The 26,484-nt window shown below is 39.7% G+C and overlaps 1 protein-coding gene across 3 annotated transcripts in view; it reads right to left on the bottom strand.

Moving 5' to 3' along the window:
* Positions 1-26,280, bottom strand: part of Klf12 (KLF transcription factor 12) — a 545,932-nt gene extending 519,652 nt beyond the window's left edge. For 2 of the 3 annotated variants that reach the window (XM_057785991.1, XM_057785989.1), the window contains exon 1: positions 26,012-26,280. The gene's annotated coding sequence lies outside the window, so the exon portion shown is untranslated. Of the gene's footprint in view, positions 1-25,754; positions 25,896-26,011 lie in introns of those variants that run through there. The other variant, XM_057785990.1, reaches the window with a different exon arrangement.
* Between the last annotated feature and the right edge of the window lie 204 nt (positions 26,281-26,484).

Below are 26,484 nucleotides of genomic sequence, written 5' to 3'. Positions count from 1 at the left end.
CTGTACTCCATGTGGCCAGAAGGACTCAAAGAAACCAAGGAGCAAGTGGATAGATATAAAATTTCTTGACTGGTATTCACTGTAGAGCCAGCGCCCCTGTCTGAGATGTCAGCATCCCGTCAACTGTCTTCAAGAACTGCTCTACTCTCAGGAGGTGAAGACACGGGTTCAGGTAGACAGATGCTCATGTCACCGCAGGGTAAAGGTACAAAGACTTCCCCACCTAGATCCCCTTTGTTCAGGACACTCATCCTCACTCAATCCTGTAGACACAGTGTTCCTTCCTGGATGCCTCCTTTAGTCCTCCACAATAACAAGGCTGGCCCCACCCTGCAATGCTTTCAGAGTAATCTATACAAAATGTTACTACCCAAATTACTGTATGGATTTGAGATGTTTTTGATTCCTTTTCAGAAATTAGAATTTCAAGGAAATGTTTCACCCTGGGTAGCCATCATCCAGCAGAATGCCTTCTTCTTCCTTGTGGTGGATTCAGGAGTCTCCTTTGACTGCCCAGAAAAATTCCCACAATCTTGGTGGCTAATAAGAGGAATTATCCTATCGCCAGAGAACATCAGCAAGGCCATATTTCTTCTGGAAGCCCCATGAAAAATCTACTCCTCTTTGTGTTAGTTTCTGCCAGCCATAGGCACTCCTTGGCACTCTATGGCCTGTGACCGCATCACTCCAAGCTGTCCCTCTATGTACCCATGGATTTTGCCTTCTAACTCTAAAAGATGCTTGATATTGAACTTTTCCTGGACTGAAAAATCCAGAACATTCTCCTCCCAAGATTCTTAATTATATACAGAGATTTTCTCTACTCCCCAAAATAAGGGGGCACTCACATGCTTCATGAATTTAGGCACAGACATATCTCTGTAAGGATCTTGTGAGTATTCAGTAACCATTTCTAATCTTGAATCTAAATTAAGTAAACTTACCTTACAGAAAAACTGAAAAGTAAGGAAAATTGAAAAAATGAAAAAGGAGACCTCACTTTATTTCTTTCAGATATTCTGTTTTGAAAGGGACTACTAAGGTATAGAGAGAGTGTTTCCACAGCATTTTCTAGTTAAGAGCTAGGAATGACTGCAACAACACTCTACAACAGACCCATGGAGACGGTCCCTTGGTCCTAGAGGCAGGAGTCTGGGTGTATGTTCTTCCTCGCAAAGGAACACTCTCATTCACATTTATTTTGTCAAGATATGTTCCAAGTGAGTTTTTGATCTCTCTAAATGCTTTCTACATGGTCATGAATGTTTACAGTATGTGAACTTCTACTTGAGGGGTAGAAACTCAAACTATAAGGACTCACCCTTACAGAAAAATGTTACCCAAATGTTAAAGTTGTATTTCTCAAAATTTTTGGCTCTTAGTGGCACACACTCCATGCATTCCAAGGGAATTAGCTGGTTCCCATGTCTGTGATTGCCCCTCCTACAGAACTATAAACCAAAGCCACCACAGGATTCCCACTATGTACTTCACGTCAGATGGCCATTGTCATCGAGTGTTAGAAACCAAGATACAATTTCAAAGCTTGGTTAAACTATCATGAGAGCTGAATATTTTCTTCTGCTCAAAGTTCACAGTAACTCCAAAACCAATGAACTCTTAGTATTAAAATATCCATCAAATTACAAAATAGTGCTGGCAATAACATGTATTTGGAGAGTACATTGAGAATGCCAGCCCTCATTTCAAACCATAGCAGGGCACCAAGATAGCAACAACTGACAAAATAATGAGACCAGAATAATGCTGTCTTCAAGGCAGGGTAAAACACTGCATTTCCTACTTGAATTTTAGCATGCTAACTTACGAATGATCTGCATCACTAATCGAAGTGGGCATTCCTTGCAAAGAAAATTCTTAGTATTTTCTTTATTCATCAGTTTATCAAAAACAAACAAATAAATAAATGAAAGAACTTACTATTTTTTTAGCATCTGCAATCAACAGTAAGAACAACACCCAATTGTAGTAAGCAGCGAGAACACTGGCACCCAGACACTCACTTCTAAATATCATCATTCAATGAAATGAGCCAAAGACTGCAAAACAACAACAGCTGATTTGCTGGCAGGGAAATACACAACCTGCCCAGAGAATTGTGTGATGCAAGTGGGAATGTGCTCAGTAGAGAACAGAAAAGATTATTATAAGGAAATAAACCCCAAAAGGAAAAATCGGGGTAATAAAATAAACTATACGTTAGATGATAAATCCATTCATGTCTATACTAACGTGGATTTTTAAAGTGGATAATTGGAAGATAAAGGCCTATAGAATTCCAAATATCATCTGTAGTTACTACCTAACCCCCACTCGTGTCTATAAAGAGGGTCAGACTGACAGCATGGAAAGGTGACAAGAAGCAAGCCTGCAAGAACTACTCAACACAGTCCTCAAGGTTAAAGTCACAAAAGGCACCTTGAGGATATCATGCTAGGAAGCTGGTATGTTGACACTCTAAAAGGAGTCACTGAGAAGAGTGCTGCCCTTCTACAGCATGGTTTCTAGAACCCCATAATCCAGTTTAATCATGAGGAAAAACATTAGAGAAACTAAAATCAAAGAACAAATATCCTATTAAAAATGACTACTGAGCTCTTTGTTCAAAATAGTTAAGGTATTAGAAGTAAGAAACTATAAAATGATAACACACACACACACAGTGGAGGAGGGGAGCAAACAAGACAGTTCCATGCAATGTAGAACTTCATTTGTATCCTAAGTAATGGAAGAAGTGTTGAAAGCTGCATAATGAACTATTATCAGTGCTGGCTTCTTAGCTTTGACATAGATGTCTGGTCTGGACACACATACCTGGTAGTTCCATAAGGAGGGCTTCTCCTTGAAGTCCTCATCTGCAAAAGTGATCTAATGAGATTTCTGTGCATAAAATTAGACGAAGACTGAAAGTAGCTTTGTCAGGAAAGTTGTAAGATGCCCCAAAAGGGTGAAAAATGAATAAGGCAGAGGATGTATCAAATAAGGGTTATTAACATAGTTGTCACACAAGTAAATACTCTCCCACATATATGCACAGGCATGTTCGCATCCATGAGCATGTCATGCACACACTCCTAAAAAACAAAGGGAAACTAATTTATAGACATTTCTGAAGGAAGAAAGATGAATAAAAGAAAGGAAAAGAAGGTGAAAGAGAAAAGAGAAGGAAAGGGGGGATACAGTACCTGAAACACAAAGGCAGGTCAAAAGTACTGTTAAAAAAAAAAAAAAAAGTAGAAAGAAAAAAAGAAGAAGAAAGAGACAAGAAAAAGTATTTTTTTTTAAATTGCCTGTGCTACTAAAGATGTGGCTAAGTGACAAAGCACTTACTGCCATGGTCAAGGTCCTGGGTACCACAACGAGAAAAAAAAATGTTTGATCTGAAGAAAGAGTTTCTAAAGATTTAAAGAGTCACCAAGGAATAAAGAGGTTTAATGAGAAACATACATAAATTTATACCCCAAAAAAACTCCTAAATTCTCAAGGTAATTAAAAACAAACAAACAAAAGAGACTTTCCAAATCAAAGCTATCATTACAGCCATTAGAAACGCATCAACTCCAAATGAAAACCAACTTAACCACAATGTTTTAAATAGGGATTTATTTTTCTTGAGGTCGGTGATCCCAATGGTTCAGCTATTCAAGGCTACCATTGAACCAATTCTTTTTCCTTTTTGTATTATTCCTGCTAAAAATGGATTTCCTTTGGTTGTTCCTAAACTCATTGTTGCACAGAACAATTTTAAAGATTAAGTCTATCATTCTTAAGTATCTGTCTCACGTTTTCAAAAAAGAAAATGAAAAATTTCCCACAACTCTCTGCATTTCCTTGGATGAAAATTGTTGGACAGGTCATCCAGCAATGCCATTGGGCAGGCCAGCAAAGGTAAGGTTGATAGGAAGGAGCAAAGAAGAAACAAGGAAAGAGATATGTCTACATAATACAAAGAAAACAAATGGAATAGCAGCAAACTTATTATTACAAGTAAGGGGCCAGGGAGATATTGAAACAGTCCAGAGCAGTGGCTCTCAGCCTATTGATCACGACTCCTTGGGGGTTGAATAACCCTTTATGGGTGTCATGTATCAGATATCCTGCATATCAGAGATTCACATTACAATTCATAACAGTGGCAAGATTACAGTTATAGCAACAGAAATGATTTTATGGTGTGTGTGTGGTGGGGGGGGGGGTCACCACAACATGAGGAAATGTTTTAGTGCGCTATGACATTTAAGATTGAGAACCACTGTTCTAGGGTGACTTGGGTGCAAAAGGAAATGGAACCGAAGTACAACTCACTGATCTGAGAAATATTTGAGACCACTTGAGGAAGCAAGGATTTGGTGATAATTATACTAGCCAAGTTTTCCTAATATAAATACTGAATCATTCTAACCAAATAGCAAGTGAATCAGAGTGGCAATGGCACTTCAGCGAAGGACGCATGAGAAAAGGAAGCAGTAGGAAGTAAGCCATTATGTAAATATCAAAAAGAGATTGCCTAGGTATGGCAGAAAAAGCTCTGGAGACTGAAGAAAAGAGATAAAAATGTCACCAAAAATGAATCAAGACAAATAAAGACAACGAAGAGGAGCCAAAAGTGCTCAAAGGGATCTAATGGTTAAAAGAGAAGAAAGAAGAAAGGGAAAAACCTCCAGGGTTCTCACTGGGTAAACTTTTTAAGAGTTACACAGAAACATGCATCTAAACAGCAGCGGACGTGTATATATTGGGCCATTTAAGATACTTATGAACAAGGAGGCCTGTTATAGTTAACTGTGACTGTCAACTTGGTGGGATTTAATATCATAGACCAACCTCTAGGTATGTCTATGAGGGTATGACTCGAAAGGTTAAGTGAAGAGAGAAACTCCACACTGATGGAGTCAACCCTGCACCATGGACCATGTTCCTGGATCAAATAAAATATGAACACATGATGCCTCCAGACATGGTCATGTATGTAGCAGAGTCTGGTTTGTCTTCCAGAAAGACGAGAATCATGTAGGAACTATTTGTTCAATCTCTTTAGGATAACCAAGAAAAATTAGAGAAATAAATGACTCATTAGAAAAGTCATAATTAGAAAAGCAAAGAGACATGATTATACTCAAAATCTTTCTCTCTTCCATGTGATTTACTGTTGAAAGCAAATCAGTACTTTATGGATGTAGTTTATTCATTTGTGTGTATGTGCACATATGTGCATGTCTGTATGCAGGTACATATGCACTTGGGGACAAAAGTTCACATGAGGTGTTTTCCTCCACTGTCGATCTTATTTTTTGATATGAGGTGTATCACCCAAGATGGAAATCAGCAGCTCAGAAAGACTAGCTGGCTTGAAAGCCACATAATCCAACTTTCCTTGCTCCCCAAGGCTAGGGTCACAGGCATGTACCACCATATCTGTCTCTTTACAGGGATGTTAGGGATCGAACTCATGCCTTCACACTTACACAGCAAGTATGTCACTCATGGAGCCACCATTCCAGCCCCCGTAATTTATAAAATATAAGTAAAGACGCGAAGAAAACAACACTAAAAGGGAAAAACGGAAAAACCCTGTTATAAGATCCTAATACCATAGAAGAAGAAATAATTGAAAATAATTGGTGATATATAGTATAAACTCTTCCTAAGATTGCAAATAACCCAAGGGTAGTAAAATAGAATAAACACAAACAAACAAAAATCTTCAGCTGAAGAAGGTAAGAAAAGCTTGAAGAAGAGAAAAAAAGTGAGGCAAACAGGACGCAAGTGCCAGGTTACAAGTATGAACTGATCACATGAAAAACACATTAATGTAAGGGCTGAAGCAGGCTACATAGAACACAGCAGGTACTGTGTTGGGAAAGTAGCTCAGCAATAGAGTGCTTGCTTAGCATACCTCGAGGGTCTGGGTTCGAACCCCAGAACCACCAAAAAATTTTTAAAGGATCAAACTGTTAAAGGTAGATTCTTAAATGTATATAGTAGATTTCTCAACAAGGACAAAGAAGTATACTACGTGATGACAAAGAGGTCAAGTTTTCAAGAAAATGTTAACAACTCTATTACTATGTACATACAACAGCTTTGAAATGCATAAAGCTAAGGCTGATGGGATTTAAAACAGGATCCTCCAAATTCAGAACACTTAAGTCCTCCTTCCTAACAGCTCAAAACAGAAGGGTCACAATATCAGCAATACTATAGAGCACAAAAATAATACAGAATACTATAGAGCATAGAACACAGTCTAAGCAAATGGACCGACACACACACATACTTGCAAACACAGGCGTATATGTTCGCCCACACACATGTATGCACACACACGCACACACTGTGACCCACAAACAAATTTCAGTCAAAGTTTTAAAGGATTATAGCTATACAGAGTATGTTTCCTTAAAAAAAAAAAAAAAACTTAAAGGAACCAGTAAAAAATAAATTAACAAGAGGCAGATATGATTAAAAAAAAAAGAATCCTAAAATGTCTGAATTCTGACATCATGATCCAGGATCTAAGATAAAATCACAGTGTAAATTAGCAGATATAGTGAATGAAATTTAAAATAGTCACACTCAGAGGAGAATTTTCAACTATATTATCACACAGGTCCTCAAATCAACCTTCTTAGCCATTTCAACAAACCATAAAAATGATTAATTAAACATGTAAGGACAGAAAGAAGAAAATAAAAAAAAAATCAATGTAATGTAAATAGAAAAAAATATTTAAAAAAATAAATCAATGAAACCAATTCCAATAAAACTGACAAATTTTAGCCAGATTAATCAAGAGGAGGGGGGAGAAAACTCCTCAGACACTATTACAAGTGACAGAGAGAGAGACAGAGTCAGACATGGGTATCATTGATAGCCCTATACACATTAATAGAAAAATAAGGAGGCATTGACATGCATCGATAACTTCTACAATGTAAATTGAAAATTTCTTACCTTCTAAGCCACAAGCTAAGAAGGCTCAGCTAAGAAACAACGTCAATCAACTGTACAAACTGAATTCATAGTTTAAAATTGTCTGTGTATCAATCAAACCGTGTGCACAAATGTGTGTGGGTGTGTGTATGCAAATGCAGGTGCCCATACAAGCCAGAAGAGGTGGTTGGATCCCAAGGATCCAGAGCTACAGATGGAAAAATCTTGTGGATTTTGTGACGTGAACTCAGGTCCTCTACATCAGCGGCTACTGAACCATCTCTTAGTACCAAATAGAACACTTAAATAAAGAAATACAACCTAAGATGGATTTGTTGATGAATTTTCCCATTTTTAAGGGAAAAACTATCAATTTTACAAAAAGTGCATTCCAAAAACTAGCAAATAGAAAACTAAAAGTAATTCACCAAGTGAATCAACTAAAAACGAAAACTATATATTACCATGTACACAATGTTAAAAAAAAAAACCTGTAACAGTTTTAGAAATAAATTTTATTAAAGGAGAAATGACCATCACAAGTAAAATTCTAAAACAGTTTTCAAGTCTAAAAAAATAAAACATGAGCAAACAGAGAGGCATTAGCATTTTTAATCAGGATAGTATAGTGAACTATAAAGAACATTAAAATGTTTACAGTCTTGGATTATATACAGTTAAATGCAATTTATTTTTAATCATAACAGGTAAGTTTTGTTGTTATTTGATTTGGAGAATTTCTTGCCACAGGGAGGCAAGAAGAAGAGTTAAATATTCTTTGTACTTTAAGTACATTTCTGGGAGCAGCTAAGAAAATTCTTTGTGGAAGAATGCCAGCACAAGAGAATACAAGAGAACATACGATATGACAGATGTGGAGTTTAGATGCTCGAGGGAAAGGACTCAGAAACTCAAAACTGATGACACAATAGTAGCTTTGCACTAGAAATAAAAACAGATCCCTGCTCTTATATAACATACAAGTTCAAAGAGAGCACACGAATCAACAGTTGAAGTTAATATAGATGTGAATGACATGTCTATTTCACCAATGGAGAAGACCCTGAGATAAATAGGGTACCAGGCAAAGATAGAAATAATTCACATAAAAATATTAAATGTTTTATTAACGAAACAGAAGAGAAATGATGAGTTTTTGAAAAATTATTTGCAACGCAGGTATCAGACAGATATATAACAAATCTCCACAAAAGGAAACTTACCAAGGGAATCAAAATGGGCAAAGCCTATAAAAGCATTTATCAGGACAATCTCAAATTGCCTACAATGGAATATGTTCAATGTCACTAGCCATTGGGAAGCACTAACTGAATTCCAAAGCACATACCACTATCCCGACTACCAGAATGGAAGAAAATCCATTTCTGCTAAAGAGGTGTCAAGGCAGAGATACTTGCCTGTACTGCTGGTAAGATGAGAACTCTAGATCCTTTTCAAAGCAATGCCATAGCTCTCAAGAGAACCAAAGTCACGTGTAGAGTTTGAGTGGATAACACCTCTATGATGTTCAGTCTTAGCTGGCAGCCTGATGAGTTCTATAGTCATTTGTGGTGTGGCCTCTGGGCCTGTCCACAGAGGGCTGGGGATTATCTTGATTGTGTTACTTGAGATACGATGTCTCACCAACTGTGGGTGGTACCATTCTCTAAGCTGTGATGCTGTACTGTGTAAAAGGACAAAGTTAACTGAACCCATCTACCTCTCCTTCTAACTGTGGTTAGTATATGACCAGCTGCACCATTTTTGGCTATGATGAACTACAGCCTACTGGGAGCCCAAAGACACTGTTTTCCCCATAGGTTGCTTTTGTTGAAGTATTCTAGCACAGCAATAGAAAAAAGAAACTAAGACACTTTCCCTGATAATCTACCCCATAGGACTAGAAGGGCACAATCCTCTAAAGACATTTCAACACTGGCTTTTATGACAAGAACTCGATACAAAATGTTGCCAATTTGTAAATGAATAAGAGAGGATACAGAGGATGAACCACTCATTTAAATGCCATACCACAGTCTGGTAATTGGGTTAGTTTTGTAGCAGTTTAATTGCATTAAACAATTTCCCTTGGGTAGTATTCAGTGAAAAAATACAGAAGAGTTGAAAAAAGATCTCATTGTTACAAGCAGAGACCAAAATCATTTGTACATGTTCTTATCACCTACAGACTTAAAGAAAATGATGGGGAGACACACAGTGTTTTATGACCTGACTTACAGACAAAAGGGATACTACTGTTGGGTGGAAAGGAGACGCAAGCTAAGTCAAACAGAAAGAAACTAAAAAAAAAAAAAAAATACTTTAAAGTCTCCATACATGCACACACATTTTAAATGTGTATCTCTGTGTGTGTGCGCGCTCACACGCGTGTGACCACATGTGCACACACATGGGTACTTGAGAAGGCCAGAAGAGGACACTGGATCCCCTGAACCTAAAGTGACTAGCAGTCATGAGCCATATGACATAGGTGCTAGGGTTCTCTTCAAGAGCAGCAAACATTCTCAATCACTGAAACATCTCTCCAGCCCTACAAACACACACAGTTGTGAGAGAGACATATTTTAAGTTTTAATACTCCCATGAAGATGAGCTTCTATGAAACAAAGCTTTCTGAGTATGTTGAGTTGTGTTGCTTTATTGTTTGTTTGATTTTGGTTTTTGTTTTCCTGAAACAAGATTTCTCTGTGTAGCTTTTGAGCCTATCCTAGTACTTACTCAGTAGGTCAGGCTGACCTTGAACTCAAAGAGATCCACCTGCCTCTGCTCCTGTGACTGGGATTAAAGGTGTGCTCCACCGAAAGGAGTACACTCATTCAAACTTGTGCAACCACTTTGGAGAGCAGTATGGCGGTTTCTCAGGAAATTTGGGATCAACCCACCCCTGGACCCAGCAATACCACCCTTGGGAATATACCCAAGAGATGCCCTATCATACAACAAAAGTATACTTTTGCTATGAACATAGCATACTCAACTATGTTCATAGCAGCACTGTTTGTAATAGCCAGAACCTGGAAACAACCTAGATGCCCTTCAATGGAAGAATGGATGAAGAAAGTATGGAATATATACATATTAGAGTACTACTCAGCAGTAAAAAACAATGACTTCTTGAATTTTGCATACAAATGGACGGAAATAGAAAGCACTATCCTGAGTGAGGTAAGCCAGTCCCAAAAAGAGGATCATGGGATGTACTCACTCATATTTGGTTTCTAGCCATAAATAAAGGACATTGAGCATATAATTCGTGATCTTAGAGAAGCTAAATAAGAAGGTGAACCCAAAGAAAAACATATAAGCATCCTCCTGAATATTAACCGTCATCAGGCGATGAAAGGAGACAGAGACAGAGACCCACATTGGAGCACCAGACTGAAATCTCAAGGTCCAAATAAGGAACAAAAGGAGAGAGAGCACGAGCAAGAAACTCAGGAACGCGAGGGGTGCACCCACACACTGAGACAATGGGGATGTTCTATCAAGAACTCATTAAGGCCAGCTGGCCCGGGTCTGAAAAAGCATGGGATAAAACTGGACTCACTGAACATGGCGGGCAATGAGGACTACTGAGAACTCAAGAACAATGGCAATAGGTTTTTGTTCCTACTGCACGTACTGGCTTTGTGGGAGCCTAGGCAGTGTGGATGCTCACCTCACTAGACCTGGATGGAGGTGGGTGATCCTTGGACTTCCCACAGGGCAAGGAACCCTGATTGCTCTTTGGGCTGATGAGGGAGGGGGACTTGATTGGGGAGGGGGGAGGGAAATGGGAGGCGTTGGCAGGGAAGAGGCAGAAATCTTTAAGAAATAAATTAATTAATTAAAAAAAAAGGTGTGCTCCACCACTGCCCAGCCATGAAGTACCAGTCCTAGAAGAATAAATCTCATTTAAAGACCTGATAAATTATCAATCTGTGGCTTAGAAACAGGACATTAAAATGGTAGCATAAACACTAACAAAAAATATATAAAATATGCCTAAAACAAAACAAAACCAAACAAGATAAGATGGAACTTTTAAAAGGCTGAAACATTAAACTTAAAATATCTGGAATACATTTTAGGCACATTGATGATCTAAAGAAAGAAGGCAATCTGCCTTAGAATGTGCTAACTTGGCCTTTTCTGTGGACTGAGCTACACAGCTGTTTTGCAGATCATCTGTCCTTAGGATGAAGCTCATGTTCTAGGGACCTTCATAGAGTAGGCACTCAGCAGTAACCCTGGTAAGGGGCAATGACATACTCTCTACCCAGTCACCTTAAGTTGTTCTTTTGTTTTTCTATATGGAGTTTCCATAGGATGCAATTCAGAAGGGGATGCAAATGACTATTAGGGAATATTCCTTTACGCTGTGTGAAGATATGCCACTGTGATTGGTTTAATAAAACACTAAATAGCCAATAGTTAGGCAGGAAATAGAGCAGGATTTCTGGACAGAGAGAGATCTGGAAAGAAGAAAGGAAGATTCCAATTCATCAGCCAGATGGAAAGGAAGCAGGATGGGCAATACAGAGTAAAGGTAAGTGAGCCACATAAAAGAATGTAGATTTTAAAATATGGGTTAATAAGCTATAAGAGCTAGTTAAAAACAAGCCCAAGCTAAAGTCAAACTTTTATAATTAAAAATTAGTCTCCATGTCATTTTTTGTGAGCTGCTGGCTCAAAGAAAAATCTATGTACACATGGTACCCAATGTCCAGCCACATATATCCACAAAAGGCCTATGAAAATGTTTTTGGAAAGTTCAGAATATGGAGTTAAACATGGCTTTCTGTTGATCACAGTTTCTCAGGTAGCCTCCGAGGTATACATAGAGCTTGCACCCGGCTGCTGCCTGTGGTCTGGAGTCAGCCACCAGTGCCATGCACCAGCATCTCATACACTAAGCTGAGCTGCACCATCAGCTGACATACACAAATTACAAGACAGATAATATACAATTTACCTGCTCAAACATAAAACAACAAAAAAAAATCACCTTTGGCTGTCAGGTGTACAATGCATAGTCCATATTTGTGTTAATCCAGATATGTATGTTACTTTTGAAAGTTTGTGTGTTTTCGGAGCAAAGGGACCAGACACCAATGAAAATGGGTGACCAAGGTGATTCAGCCTCTCAGAGTACCTCTCTTGCAGTTTCCTAGAGTTCTACATCCATAACAACTTTGAGGCTGCTGGCTGACATGGCTCAGCTTCACAAACTACTCCAGTCATACTTCAGATGAGACCTACATTTTCCCATCACACCAAGACAACAGCTAGCTTTCCCAGAAGTTGACCATAATCTTAATTTCTCAGGTCCTCAAAAGATGCTAGCACACTAGACAACAGGAATTAAGCTAGAGAGTACAACACCTGCATTCCCAAGAGGTGGGTTTTGGTCATTCAGTGGGTTATGGATGTTTGTTATTATTTGGGGGCTACATTCAGGAATTTCTTTCTGAAGGAATGAAAGGGGGATATCGTATAGAAATGATGGGATAAAAGGGTAGATTGTTGAGTCTACTTTTAAGCAACCATTAGTCTCAAATATTTTACATTGGTATGGATTTCTGCATACTGATACAAAATTGAGGCAATTTATTTTACAACATAATATATATATATATATATATATATATATATTTCTACTTTTATCTAAAGTATTGTACCTATGGAGTTCATTTTAAAATGTAATGTAAATTTCTAGTCCTTGAAAGTCATTATTACACATTATTTAGGATAATTAAGAAATACAGGTTAGTAATTAGTCATCTATAACAAACTTGTAATCATGTTAAATATGTTTGCAAGGTCTTACAGAGATATATTTTAGATAGCAGATCTTCAGACACTTAACAACCTACATATGGCATTTAAAATGTTTTAATAATATAAGGTTTTTCATGACAGCAAAACATGTTGACTCCTGGCAGCAACAATTTGGAGCTTGATTTCTTTGTGGCAAAATTAGCTATTTGGGAAAAAGGCTGTCCTTGCCTTGACTGCTGACAGTATGCTGTCCAAACTGGACAAGCAGGATGCAAAAGAAAGAGACTGCCAAACTTTGCCAAAGCAAAGTAGGACAGTCCTTCAAAACTCCTGCTTCACAGAAAAATCTGTCAGACACTCTAGGGCCATAGACCAAAGATCAATGGCCCAACATTATAGAAGAAACCTGGGGTGACTGGGCAGCCAGCTGTCTGTCATTTCATAGTTTTAGAAGTCGTTTGCTTTGTAGTTCCTATTTGCTCAGGTAATATCATTATTGGGTCTCTGATGGAGTTAACGACTAGATGGTTAAAGTTACACATTCCCTTAGTCATAACAGAAAATAAATTAGGTATAAAACTTTGTACTCATTAAGAGAAGATGGATAATGGATTATTTTCTTTAAATTTGCCAAATACTAATGGATTGGACCTTGTAAATGTATTCCTTAGTTGGTAATCATTCTTAATGTTTATAGTTCTGCATTGTTAGAGTTAAGCTTTTCCGTTTTTATTTAGACAAAAGGAAAAAATGCTATGGAATATTCCTCTACACTGTGTGAAGATGTCACTGTGTTTGGTTTAATGAAAAACTAAATAGCCTATAGCTAGGTAGGAGGCATAGCAGGAACCTATGGACAGAAAGAGTGCTAAAAAAAAAGAAAGGCAGAGTCGTGAGCCACATGGAGAGGAAGCAGGATGGGCCATCCAGAGTAAAGGCAATAGTCACATAAAAGAATGTAGATTAAAAGATAGGGGTTAAGTTATAAGAGCTAGTTATAAACAAGCCTAAACTATTGATGGAGCTTTCATAATGACCAATAAGTTTCCATGTAAGTTTTTATAAGTTGATAGTCCAAAGAAAAATTCATGTACATAAGACTGCATCTCAAACTGAGGGTACATCTCACATGCACCACAGAGTAGCTGGTAAGACCTATTTTGTGCAAGGTGGTCTTTCCAAAGTTTAACTTCTTGAGGCCAAAAAATTATAAAGAAGATAGTTTTGGGATAAAATGAAAATTGAAAAAAAGAAAACCTGCATTAAAACCCACTTATGCTGGTCTTGGTAATCACAGTTACAGTTCAGGATTTGCTGCCTTCTGGTTTATTTTACCCCTTTCTTTTCTTAATAGCTGCATCAATAAAATGGATACCTTGTGCTCCTTCCATCTTACAGGACTATCAAGACCAAACCAAACCATTTGATAAACCACCAAGCACTAAGCATTTTGTAAGAGCCCATACTTCTCAACTATTCTCAACTCTCTTAATTTCTGAGCTGCCTAAATACAACAACAGTCAGTCATGTCTTCAGCTTAAAGATTTAGCTTATAATGGAATATACCACACTAACTAACCCATGCTCTGCAGAGCTCAGTATACAAAATCCGCGGAGGCTCATCAAAAGCTTAATTATTTCATTGTATACTGTCTTAAGATGAAATATTTGATGATTATGTGAGCTTTCTGTATCAACACTTGAGCAGAATGGTGATATATATTCAAAGAATATGACCTCTGAACTGTCCATTCACCTGAAACTTCTTTCTAAACACCCTTTCCAGCCATACTTGCTCCATTGCAATGCATTGTGACTCCCTGTAATTTTTGCAAGTCCTTCCTTCTACAGTTCCTACCCTTCCAAAGAATCCTTTATTCCTACATTTATAACATATTTTTCAGGGATAATGGTGTAGGAGGTTCTTCTTTCTATGTGTTGCTTTCATTGGTTGAATAAAGAGACTGTCTTGGCCTTTTGATAGGGCAGCCCTTAGGTGGGCAGAGTAGACAGAACAGAATTCTGGGGGAAAGAAGGTAGGCAGAGAGAGCCACCATGAAGCCAGCCACCAGGTCAGACATGTTGAATCTTTCCTGGTAAGCCATGACCCATGGTAACATACAGATTATTAGAAATGTGTTGAATCAAGATGTGAGAGTTAGCCAATAAGAGGCTAGATATAATGGGCCAGGCAGTGTTTTAATTAATACAATTTCTGTGTGGTTATTTGGGGTGTAAGTTAGCTGGGCAACAGACACAGCCCGCCACTCCTCCCTTCTACAGGATAAAAGTTGTATTATTGTTTTTTTTTAAATATATGCCTGATGTTTTAACTATTATAGTAGATTTTCATAAAGGATATAGGTTTGGATAAACTATGGTTTTTAAATTGTATCAGTCATTGTTAATTTTGGTTTGTTTTCATAGCTCAAAGAAGATTTTCCTAAATTCATTAGGACCATATATGTCCTACTGGCTAAGCACATGCTAGGAAATTCTAATTTTGGAAAAGAAAAATTTCTGGTGGATTGCAAAGCAAAGACATTTGCCAAAACACAATAAATACATCATCTCTGAAAGATAGGAGACAAAGCACCACAGCTGCCAAATGTATTTTTGGGTTGCGTACATCATGTACATATTTACTTTCTCTATTGAATAAAAAAATAAACGTGGATTGGTGAGCTGGCTCACTGGGTAAAGGCACTTGCCATCAAAGCTGATGACTTAATTCTGAGCCTCAGGACCCACCTAGTCAGAGAAAGATGGTGCCCCCAAGTTGCTCTTTGACCTCCAAGTATAGCTGAGATGATCCTTTGGGGTTCCTGCTTCATGAAAGAGTCTGCTAGACATTCTACAGAACATAAAAGAAAATGACTGTCAAACTGCCAATATAGGTAAAATTGTCTTTAAAATTTCCTGCTTCATGGAAAAGTCTGCTGGATACTACGGACCTGTAGGCTAAAGATGGGTGCCCCAATGATACAAAAGAACTGTAGATGACTGTCCAGGTAGCAAGATGTCAATTCTAGAGTTTTGGAAGTTGCTTACAATGCATTTCTTGTTTACATAGGTAATATTACGTCCTTCTGGAGACTTTGATGGAGTTGAAGAATTTATAGTTATAGTTATTATAGTCTTCCTTAGTTATGATAAAAATAAAGTAGATATAAATATTATAACTGTAATTATTACTTGACAATAATTGTTATATGGAATTTTACTGTGTTAAAGTTAAAACCTTCCTTTTTATTTAAACAGAAAAGGGGAGGTGATGTGGTATTCCCCTCTGTATGCTGTGATTGCCATTAATGAATAAAGAAAACTGCCTTGGCCTGTTGATAGGGCAGAACTTAGGTAGGTGGAGAAAACTAAACTGAAGTCTGGAAGAAAGGAGGCAGAGTCAGGGAGAATCCATGTAAGCTACTGCCATGTAGCAATACACAGATTAGTAAAAGTGGGTTAAATTAAGATGTAAGATCTAGTTGAAAAGAAGTTAGAGCTAATAGGCCAAGCAGTGATTTAAATAATGTAGTTTCTGTGTGATTATTTCGAGGCTGAGCAGCCGGGAACCAACAAGCGGCCTCCTCTTCCTCCAACATGGAGGTACCTATGGTATGTGCCTCCCAAGACACAAACACCCAAAGTTCACACATTAATAAACACAATTTTTAATTTAAAAAAGTAAATAAATAAATAATCCTTTTATAAAATGAGTTTCAGTACACACCTACTAAATCCTTAAAGTCTTTGATTTTCCAGCAAGCAACAATCTTCTTGTGTTCTTCATTCAAGCAACTTATACCTCAAAAATCTTCTTCTGTAATTTTCTACACAAGCTTTACTTCCCTAGCCAGATTTTCACCTCATAAATGATAATATTAAACTCATTATGCTGCCTGCTTACATATACAAGGGAGCTTTAAAAGAGAGTAAGAGAGAGAGGTCAAATGAGGATTGGAACATTTCTTATAAAAATAATGTTTTGTTTTGTTTTTATTATGCCTCCTGCTTTAATAGCCTTATCTACTAGCAGAATGGACATTTGCCAGAATTTATTGTTTTACCACTATCGCTATCATGGAGCTTTCTGCAGAAGCTTTTTTTCTAAAGTAACTGTTTTGGGTTAGGCCTTGTGATTTGCTTTAGTGTGTGTATCAGCAAACCCCTGACTTCTCTGCTGGGTAAAATGCTGTAGCCAACGTGGTAAACCAAAACGATCTATAGCCAATAAAACAACAGAGTCTGTAAACAGTATTTATTTGTATAATATTCCCATTATTGCCCTCTTCTATGAGACTAGCTCTGAAATGTCACATTAAGTGCTTATGGGAGCCAAGAGTAGCAAGACCAAAGTTCAAGGGGCAGTCTCAGGTTCAAATCTCTGCTCAACAGCTAATTGGCTATTGACTATAACTACATTGCTTAACTCTGGTTATAATTTGCTAACAACTCTATGAAACAACATCATTGCATAGAACTTAGTTCCAGCTCCTTGGGGGGCTGAAGCAAGAGGATTGTTAGATGCCAGGAGCTCTGGGCTGTAGCAGCCTCTGCTGATGTGGGGACAGTACCAAGTTCAGCATCAATATGATGCATGCCCAGGAGCTGGGAACCACCAGGCTTTGTAATAGGAGTGGAACCAATTCAGGTTGGAAAGAGAACAACTCATGATATCAGATATATAGTAAGATAGAAATCATTGCACAACATCCATAGCAAAATAGAAATAACATAATACAAATAGCTCATATCTACTATATGTCATATTCTATGGCATAAACACAGATGAAATATCAATGAATATTTGGTCACTAAAGGAAGAAATTTCTGCTTTAGAATCAAAACTTAAAAAAAAAAAAAAAAAAAAAAACCTCAAATATGTAAAGGTCCAGGGAACAAATTTAGATTTGAATGATCCAGTCCCATGTACAAAAGAAAACGGCAAAATACATAATTATACAGTAATTAAAAATGCAACATTCTTTATGTTCTTTAACTTTAGTCTTTATCACATTCGTCAGCTACTGCCGTCATTCCCATTCACTAAAGATATATCACTCTCTGCACTTAACGATTGCTGAACCCACTGCATATCAAAATAACAAGCCCCACTGCTCATAACTGGAAGTGGTGCCTTGAGTTTCCTCCTTTATATTTATTTTGTTAAAGTAAAAGTTTCAAAATCGCTTTTTGGATCTATTGTCCACAGTGGCAAAGTCAGCGGGAGAAGGGATGCTATTTGGCATAAGAGCGCCTTCCACAGCCCAAAAGACTCATCCTTCAAAGGTCAGCAAGTCAAAGCCAGTGTGCTAAAGGAAACTTTCCAGTAGTCATCCCATAACCAGGTGTGGGCTGATCGCTAAAGAATCAATCTTTTAGGAAGCCTGGTGCAACTAGTTTGCCAAGAGAATAATTACATAAGCTGACATACGTAAAACCTAAGGCCTAACCTGTGCATTATAGCGGATGAACCGTGAAAAGGAGTCCCTTTAATTTTCTGTCGTGTCTTAATTAGGGTTTCTATTGCTATGATGAAACAGCATGACCCAAACTTTGGGGAGGAAAGCGTTATTTGGCTTACACTTCCACACTGTAGCCCATCATGGAAGGAAACCAAGACAGGAACTCAAGTTGGGCAGGAACCTGGAGGCAGGAGCTGATGCAGAAGTCACGGAGGAGCACTGCTTACTGCCTTACTTTTCACGGCCCATTCAACCCAATTTCTTATTAAATTTGGGACCAGCAGCCTGGGAATAGCACCACACAAATCAGTCTGGATCCTCCCGATCCATCACTAATGAAGAAAATGCCTTCCAGCTGGATCCTATGGAGGCATTTTCTCAAGTGAGGTTCCCCCCTTTCCAGTGTGTCAAGAGAATGTAAAACTGGCCAGCACACTTAGGATTCACCTGCAAAGGCATCAGGAGCACAAGCATTTACCAAACACTAAGCATACGTGAAATCTCCCACTGGATGCTCTCTGTATATTTTGATCCTCAAGCCCACTCTGTTGAGATCATTTGTTGTGGGTTTTTACAGACGAGTAAAAGGAGAGGAAAGGATTCTCTTCCCTGGTCCAACAGCACAAAACTAGGGAGTTAGATGCTTTACATCCTATCCAGTTTGACCCTAGCACACTTTAGTGTTTCTTGGAACAAGAAGAAATTTTTGTTTAAGCTCAGGAAAATACGGTGAATAGCCGACTGACTAGCAGCTGCTGGAGCTGAATGCTTGCAGCTGGAGAGGAGCAGGTAGATTAGGAGGGAAAAGACTCTGGTAGGGATGTTTGACTGCTGAATGGGCTGTGGTCCGGATGGCAGAGGGACTCCCCTCAAGCCCGTTCTCTCAATGAGAGTTTCAGTATTTACATGGTAGTCATCACTGTAGGCTTTGTGTGAGAACCCGGCAGAGTATTCATTCAGGAGTAGTAGACTCTTTCCCCTCTCCAGGTGCTTGTTACTGGAGAAAAAGAAAGCAAACGAGCCACAGACATCCTATATACAGGACCAGCGAGCACAAACTGGAATCCAGTGAGTTCTCAAACAGCAGGTTGGAACTAAAGCAGAATCCCTCAGAACAGGAGAGTGGTAATCACTATAGCTTTTACCCACAGGAGAGAGCCCAGATGAGTTAGATCGGGAGGTCCTTTGAGCCTGCTTCTCTGGTCTCATAGGATGCTAGCTAGGGTTTAGGGAGATTAAATTGGCTTTGTTGTTGTTTTCTTAAATTGATCAAATATAGCTGGGGAGAAATGCCAATCAGGGGTCTTCGTACTCTCAAATTTGAATGAAACATGCATGGTAGGAAAATGTGGCTATAAGTAAAACACGCAATAAATTTTCACCAACCACCCCACTGCTCCCCATTTCTCTTCAGTGCGTGCTCTAAGCCATGTATGAGACACTGTTTAGTCCCTATAACAGGCGGAGACAGGCAGTTCTATTCTACAATGAATTGCAAACAAGAGCAAGATTCTTCTCTAAATAGGATAACCAACTAATAGAAACTCCAGGAAACTCCTTAAAAAATTCTAAAGATTTTCTATTTTAATTTTATTTTTACAATTTGAGTATATGTGAATGTGGTTTTGTTTTGTTTTGTTGTTGTTATGTTGTTTTGTGAGAGAGGGTCTCGAGCTCACTGATTGACTAGACTGACATGCCAGTAAGTTCCCAAGATTCACCCACGTCCTCCCCTCTATCTTCGGGGTTATGGATATGTTAGTGCGGGGATCTGAACTCAGGTCCTCAAGCTTGTACCGCAGGCACTTCACAAACTGAGCCATCTCCTCAGCAGCAAAGTATTCACTGTACAATTAATCATTGCTGGTTATCACTCTCAGTTTTCTCTAAATGTTCATTCAAGCAAGTCTTGCAAATTTTTGTTTTGAAAAGCTGAAACAGGTCACCTAGATGACCTACATGCTAACAGTGGCATACTTTCACGTCAGTTCCCTACAAACTTCTTTTTAAGACTGGACTTTTTCAAGGTCACACAGCAAATCTCTGGTAGGGATGATAAGGGATGGAATTTATGAACTTTGGCAGGCAGCAGTTTTCTACTAACCCTTGGAAACTCCTTCCCCTTGTGTGTTAACTCATTTACTTTGAGAAGCTGGAATGTCCATTTCTTTTCTTTAGTGGGGAGGGATGAGTGGAGGACCAGAATTGTCATCAAATTGGTCACAGCCCCAGCGCTTTATAATTCTCCAGAGTAACTTTTATCCACATTACCTCATGTAACCCTCACCGTGGCTCAAAAAATTGACCAAGGTCATCTTGTCAGTAGGCAAGAAAAACAGACTCAAATTGAGATGTGTCTGCTAACAAAATGTGCTCTCTTTCCAGGGTGCTCGCTGGTAGGGGGCACTCAACACAAAAATGAGCACTTTGCTCTTTGGTTCTCTGTTTTATATTATTTGTCTGGATTGTCTTCAGGAAAAAGCACACAAAGAAATTTACAATAATTTATCTTGATTGTTTCCTTGGAGAAAGGGTGGGGTTTATGTTTTCTTATGAATTACGTTATATTCTCGTATGAATTAGCTTGTTAATCGTATCGTAAAATTAGCTTTTTGGTAAATGCAGAGTCTGATTAAACAGAATTGCTGAATATTTCCTCTGCGTGTGGTCACATTTTACTATAATTGTTGGCCATAATGTCCATGGTGTGAGAGGGTAAGACAACAGAGCAGACAGAGAATATGGAAACACATACGTAAATATAAGTACTATTTCTTATGCATATAGGAAACATATACATGTGTAATATATACATGTGCATCATCACAAAAAATTGTGAGAAGGTACATACTCTGAAAATCATAGTAACTTGTACCTTGGACATAATTTCTATCAAAGCCAGTAAGCAGTAATCATGACCTTCAGCAGGCAAGCAAAGTGTCACTGAACACTCCAAAATATTTGTTCTTGCACTTTCCACGTAGCAGGACCACCACAAAAGTTCTCAGGTACACTCTCGGTATGTAGACAGCAATACTCTTTGGACTAGTTCAATAAGCATGCAAGTGAATATGCAAAAGCATGTACTACACAGGCAGCAAGGACCTGCAACGAGTAAGTGAGTGTGTTTAGCACTATCTGGAATATCTACATCACAACCTGCCCACCCATGCGACCCATGGCATGGGACACTAAGGAAGAGCGGGTAGAAAGAAGGGAAGAGTGATAAGCAGTAAAGTCATCTGAACATGGCATCAATAGCTCTTCCCCTTGCTAATTCATTGCAGCTGTGTTTACCAGTACAAGACTTGTACAAGGTCAAGCCAATAAGATCAGTTAACATTGCTGCATAAAGAAGTAATAAGAATATTGCGCACACGCACACACACACACACACACACATACACGGCGAACATGAACATAAGAAGGGGTGTGTCTATGGGAAGAAGGAAGAGAGAGCTGGTGTGGATAGAAATCTTTAAGACACACCCTATACATGTATGAAATTGTGAAAAAAGACACATTATATCTATATAGGAAATTGTGAAAATATAAAAGCTCTTCTAAAAATAACAAAATAAATAAACCGGGTAGGTCTGTAAATCTGTAACTATGATTTTAAAAAGGCTTTAAAGTAAATGAAAAGAAGAAAGACCATATCAGAGCACAACTCTTTCAGTGGATATCCTCTGATCTGCTGCCAGACCAAAGCATATTTTACAGGGCAGTATAATTACTCAAGAAGCCACTTTGTGACAATAAACACCCCAAACCGAGAAATCCTTCTGTAACCTAATTACTGAGAATATATAGAGAAAGCAACCATTTAGTCCCGAACATGTGTCTACCACAGGCACTCAGTAGCTGACTCCAGAATGGGTGTGGTTCATGTAGGCCCCCAAGAAGGAATTCTCATGGATTGAAGTCACTCAGAGTTAGAACCCAAGCAGGGCTGACAGAGCCACAGGCAGCTGACCTTCCAGGCATGGGGCGAAGCCCATCTGTCAGCTCCCAGTCTACATCTGGGAGTGGAGTGGGTGTGGTTGGTGAGTTAAGACTGTGTGGTTAGAGGGCGTTGCCAGGGACTTCATTGCAAGATTTTTCACCCTTACATTTTATACACATTTAAAACCAAAGGCTGTGCCTAACCCAAAAGCTAAAAAATGAAAAAGTTTTCATTTTGTTTTACCTTTTAGGAAAATAGACTGGGTGTGGGGGCACATGCCTGTCCTGTACCCAGAAGGTGGAGCCAGAAGGACCAGGAGTTCAAGGGCAGTTACAGGGTGAGTTAAAGCCCTGCCAGGATTACATGAAAAGAGAGAGAGAGAGAGAGAGAGAGAGAGAGAGAGAGAGAGAGAGAGAGAATCAAAACTGCAGGTACTTCCAGTCTTCCTTTGTTCTGAGTTTTAAAATGTAAACGGCACAGTCAAGAGCTGCAGTCCATTTCAGAACTCATAAAAATGAAAGTTACTCCCCAAACAAGAAGGCGGCGGTGCTGCTAATTTGGAGATTCTTAGCTCTTGGTCATTAGTCAGCGAGCCCAATGGGGACAATGCCAATACTACTACTACTAGTAATAATAATAGTGTTTGCGCCATTACTACTTTTGCACAATTCTGTGTATTAACACACTTCAACTATATTTATAAACCCAAAACACTTAAGAATGCCTTTTTAAAATATAAGCAAATCCTCTGGCCTCCCAATTTTATAGAATTGTTTTAATGTTATTTAGCTTATATAAATGTGAAATTCCATACTTTTTAAATCTTGTATTGATTAGAATAAATACCCAGGACAATGACATATTGTCAGTTATTTGAAAGTATCACCTTGCTGGATGAGGTTTCTCCCAACACCAAATTAACCAACTCTTCGCACTTGAAATGCCCTACGTACAGGCCTGGAGGACCCAGTAGTTACATTGCCTTTCTAGGATAAAACTCACCCAGGTTTACAATAAGTCATTTCACTATGTTGCTAACAGACGGCTTCTTGGCATGACCTCTAACTCTCAGAGATGTAGAAAATGTGTTTTCCCTTCCTTTACAAAAAAAAAAAAAAAAAAAAAAGCCAAAAGAGAAATTTCTGGCTGATCAAAACACTATCGACTAGGCATGAGCCTGCTCCGAGGACTGAACAGCAAGCGCCCTGGGAGAAAGGGTGCTTACACCACCTTCTCTGTTGGAACACAGGGAGGCAGCAGCTGGAGTGAACAACCGGCCCAGAGTTGCTGAGGTCAAGGTCTCAACAGCAAGACCAAGACCATTTCCGCCCAGATGACAGGGTTTCTTGAAAAGGACTTTCTAGTAGGAGACAACCATTTTCCGTTAAGAAACAGTCATACGAAACATTCCCCAATAAAGTTGAACTGACCAAAGTTTCCTTGAAATATGCCTATGTAGGAGACACATAACTAAAAGTCCTCAGCAATCAAGAGAAATCCTCAAGAGTATTCTATTTACCTGGACACAGCTGTATTAGTTAAGTTGATGCCGCTCACAAACTATTAAATTTTCATGTGAAAATATTTTAGTTGTGCTGGTTTAAGTGTATTTCATATTAACTATGAGTTTGCATAATAAACCTTTTTTTTCTCCTAAATGCATTAAATGTTCTTGCCAATTTTTAAATGCTCAGATTGCTCTCTCCCAGACCCAGATGAGCTTAGTCTACTCAGTCTAGTATCAACATTGAGCAGGCGGCACTGATGGAGATGTGACTTAGGCAATAGAAATGTCTGTCTTCCAACATCCTATTCCTAACAAGAGTCTACGGTTAAATTTTTTCAAGCCTAAAAATATACTCTTTACGTAACCAATCTCTACCTGTTTCTCTCTCTCTCTCTCTCTCTCTCTCTCTCTCTCTCTCTCTCTCTCTCTCTCTCTTTAAATGTAATCAACATTCAGATGAAGACCCACTAATAAACCAGGCTTTTTTTTCTAAGGGAGGAGGGGTCCCTCTGTAGTAATTAAATGCCAGTCTTAAAAGGATGTCTTGGATGACGGTTTATTTTCTCATCAAAGTGACCAATCCTATTCACATCAGAAGCTGCTGCTTGTGAAAAGCCACCAAATGTCTTTCAAAGCATTCCCTTATCCAAACAACTCTCTCCTCCACTAAGAAAGAGGCATGAAGGCTTCGAGGTGGATTTGCAGGATGACGTGTATTTGATTGGCAGATGTCTAAGACGCAACTAGATGCACAGGCACTAAATGTAAATAGGTCCTCTGCCTGTCTTTCCGGTGTTAGAGGGAAACAGAATATTAACGCCAAGTTAAAATACCTTAGTGCTCGCTCGAGAATTCTATTAACCAGTAGTAGAAGAATTTAAAACAATCTATACAGAACAGAAACTTAAGCCATCTGTACAGTTAAATTAGAGAGCTGGCAACACTAAACACAGAAACTGTTTATCCAGATTACACATTCCGTCGTACTAATACTCTTTAACGCAACAAAGTCAGCTTTTGTCAGCCGAATTAGGGCAATTACTAGAAAAGTATGCAAAACTAGAAGACCAGGGGAAGGGGGCTGGGAAGCTACAGGACACCTAACAAAGGAACTGGTACTTTTCCTCCAAGCATTTGCCTCAAACGCACGGAGAAACAAAACTGTTGAGTGCACCCCACCCTTTCCCCCAAAGATAAAAGTTTGCAAAGTTCTGGGAGGCAGTTCTCTAACCAACAAAAGCAGGGTTGATTCTCCCAGTAGGAGAGCATCTAACGTGAACACCTACTAACGTCGCGGAGGTCAAGTCCTAGCCCTCTTAGCTTTGCGTCTAAGGTCAGAAGTGGCTCCAAGGCCAGTTCTGCCGGCTTCTCGGCCCAGGTGGCCTTACAAAGTTGTCCCTTGTCAACTCCAGCCAGGTCCTTCGTAATTGAAAATAAGAGCCACAGGCCAGCCCCTGGCTACTCCCATGGACCAGGCACAGTAGCAAGTGACAGTTCCACATCATTACGACCAGAGACAATAATGAATGTAGCGCCAGGACCACTATTCATGCCAGCAATGTTATCGCCTCCTTAACCCCTTCCGCTCCACTCTTCAGTGCTCATACACTGCCCACACAGCCCCGGTGCGGCTATTCATCCAGCCCATACATTTCTGGGGACCAACTACTTCCACGACCCCCTCCCTCCCCCGCGCGCCCCTTTCAGCCCTGGGGATTTATTTCTCATCCTTGGCAACTGTCAGGCAAACACTGCAACCAACAATTCCAGTCGGGGGAGCAAAGCATTTGCTTAATTTACGTTACTTGCTAAGTTCTTTTAAAAATGTTTAGGGAGTGGGACAAGTAACCACCCTCTTTCTTCTCCGCGAATCCGACCGCCGCTCCTGGCTCGGCAATAGCAGCGCCCTTCCCCGGCCCCCTCCCGCTTCCCAACACTTTCCCCCCATTTAAGAACACAGACCAGCCAAAATGATTTAACTTGAGCAGATGACAGAAGGAAAATAAAACACGTTAAGAGAATACGATCTGATTTGGGATGGCAAAAAAAAAAAAAAAGGAGGGGGTTGTTTATTTTTATAAAAAACGGAATCGGCACAGACCTGAACAGAAGCTGCAGAGCAGGAGAAATTGTTTTCTTTCCCTCACACAGAGTCCCCCTCTCTCTCGCCCTTTCTCTCTCTCTCACACGCGCGCGCACACACTCGCACACACACACACACACACGCACACACACACACTCACGGCGTCACCCGCGCACACTCACACGCACAAGCAGAGCCTCTCAGCTGCTCTCTGCAGTTCTCAGGAAATGAATGGGGGGCAACCCAGGGAACTGTTGTACTTGCAAATGACTTACCCAGATCACATGATGCGCTAAATGTAGGGTGGGCCGGTGGGTGGAGGCTGTCGAGACGCGAGCCCAGGTCTAACGTGGGGAGCCTCGCCAGGCCCGCATCGAATTACCCCGGGGCCCAGCCGAGGGGGTTGCAAGAAGCCGCTCTCCTCCCTTTGCAGCCCGCAGCTCAGGAAATCCGAGAGGCGCGGGGGTTGGGGCGGGGTGGGGTGAGGTTGGGGTGTGTGTAGGGTGGGGTGGGGGTGAAAACAGAAAACCCCCAAACAAAAGAGCTCCGGGTCCTCCTCCCCAGAAACAAAGCCCCGCCGCTGCGGGCGAGCCCTGGGGTGGGGCCGAGGGCGGGGGCGGCGGCGGGGAGGGGCTCGCTCAGCAGGCGCTAAGTCGCTTTATTGCCATAAAATGGGGCCCCGAGCCGCTCCGCCGGAGGATTAGGAGGCGGGCTCTGAGTGTGATGGTTGAAATCCCCTGTGGGAAAC

This window comes from Chionomys nivalis, chromosome 12, assembly GCF_950005125.1.
Source record: "Chionomys nivalis chromosome 12, mChiNiv1.1, whole genome shotgun sequence".
NCBI lineage: Eukaryota > Metazoa > Chordata > Mammalia > Rodentia > Cricetidae > Chionomys > Chionomys nivalis.
This window is presented reverse-complemented; position numbering and strand designations above follow the sequence as displayed.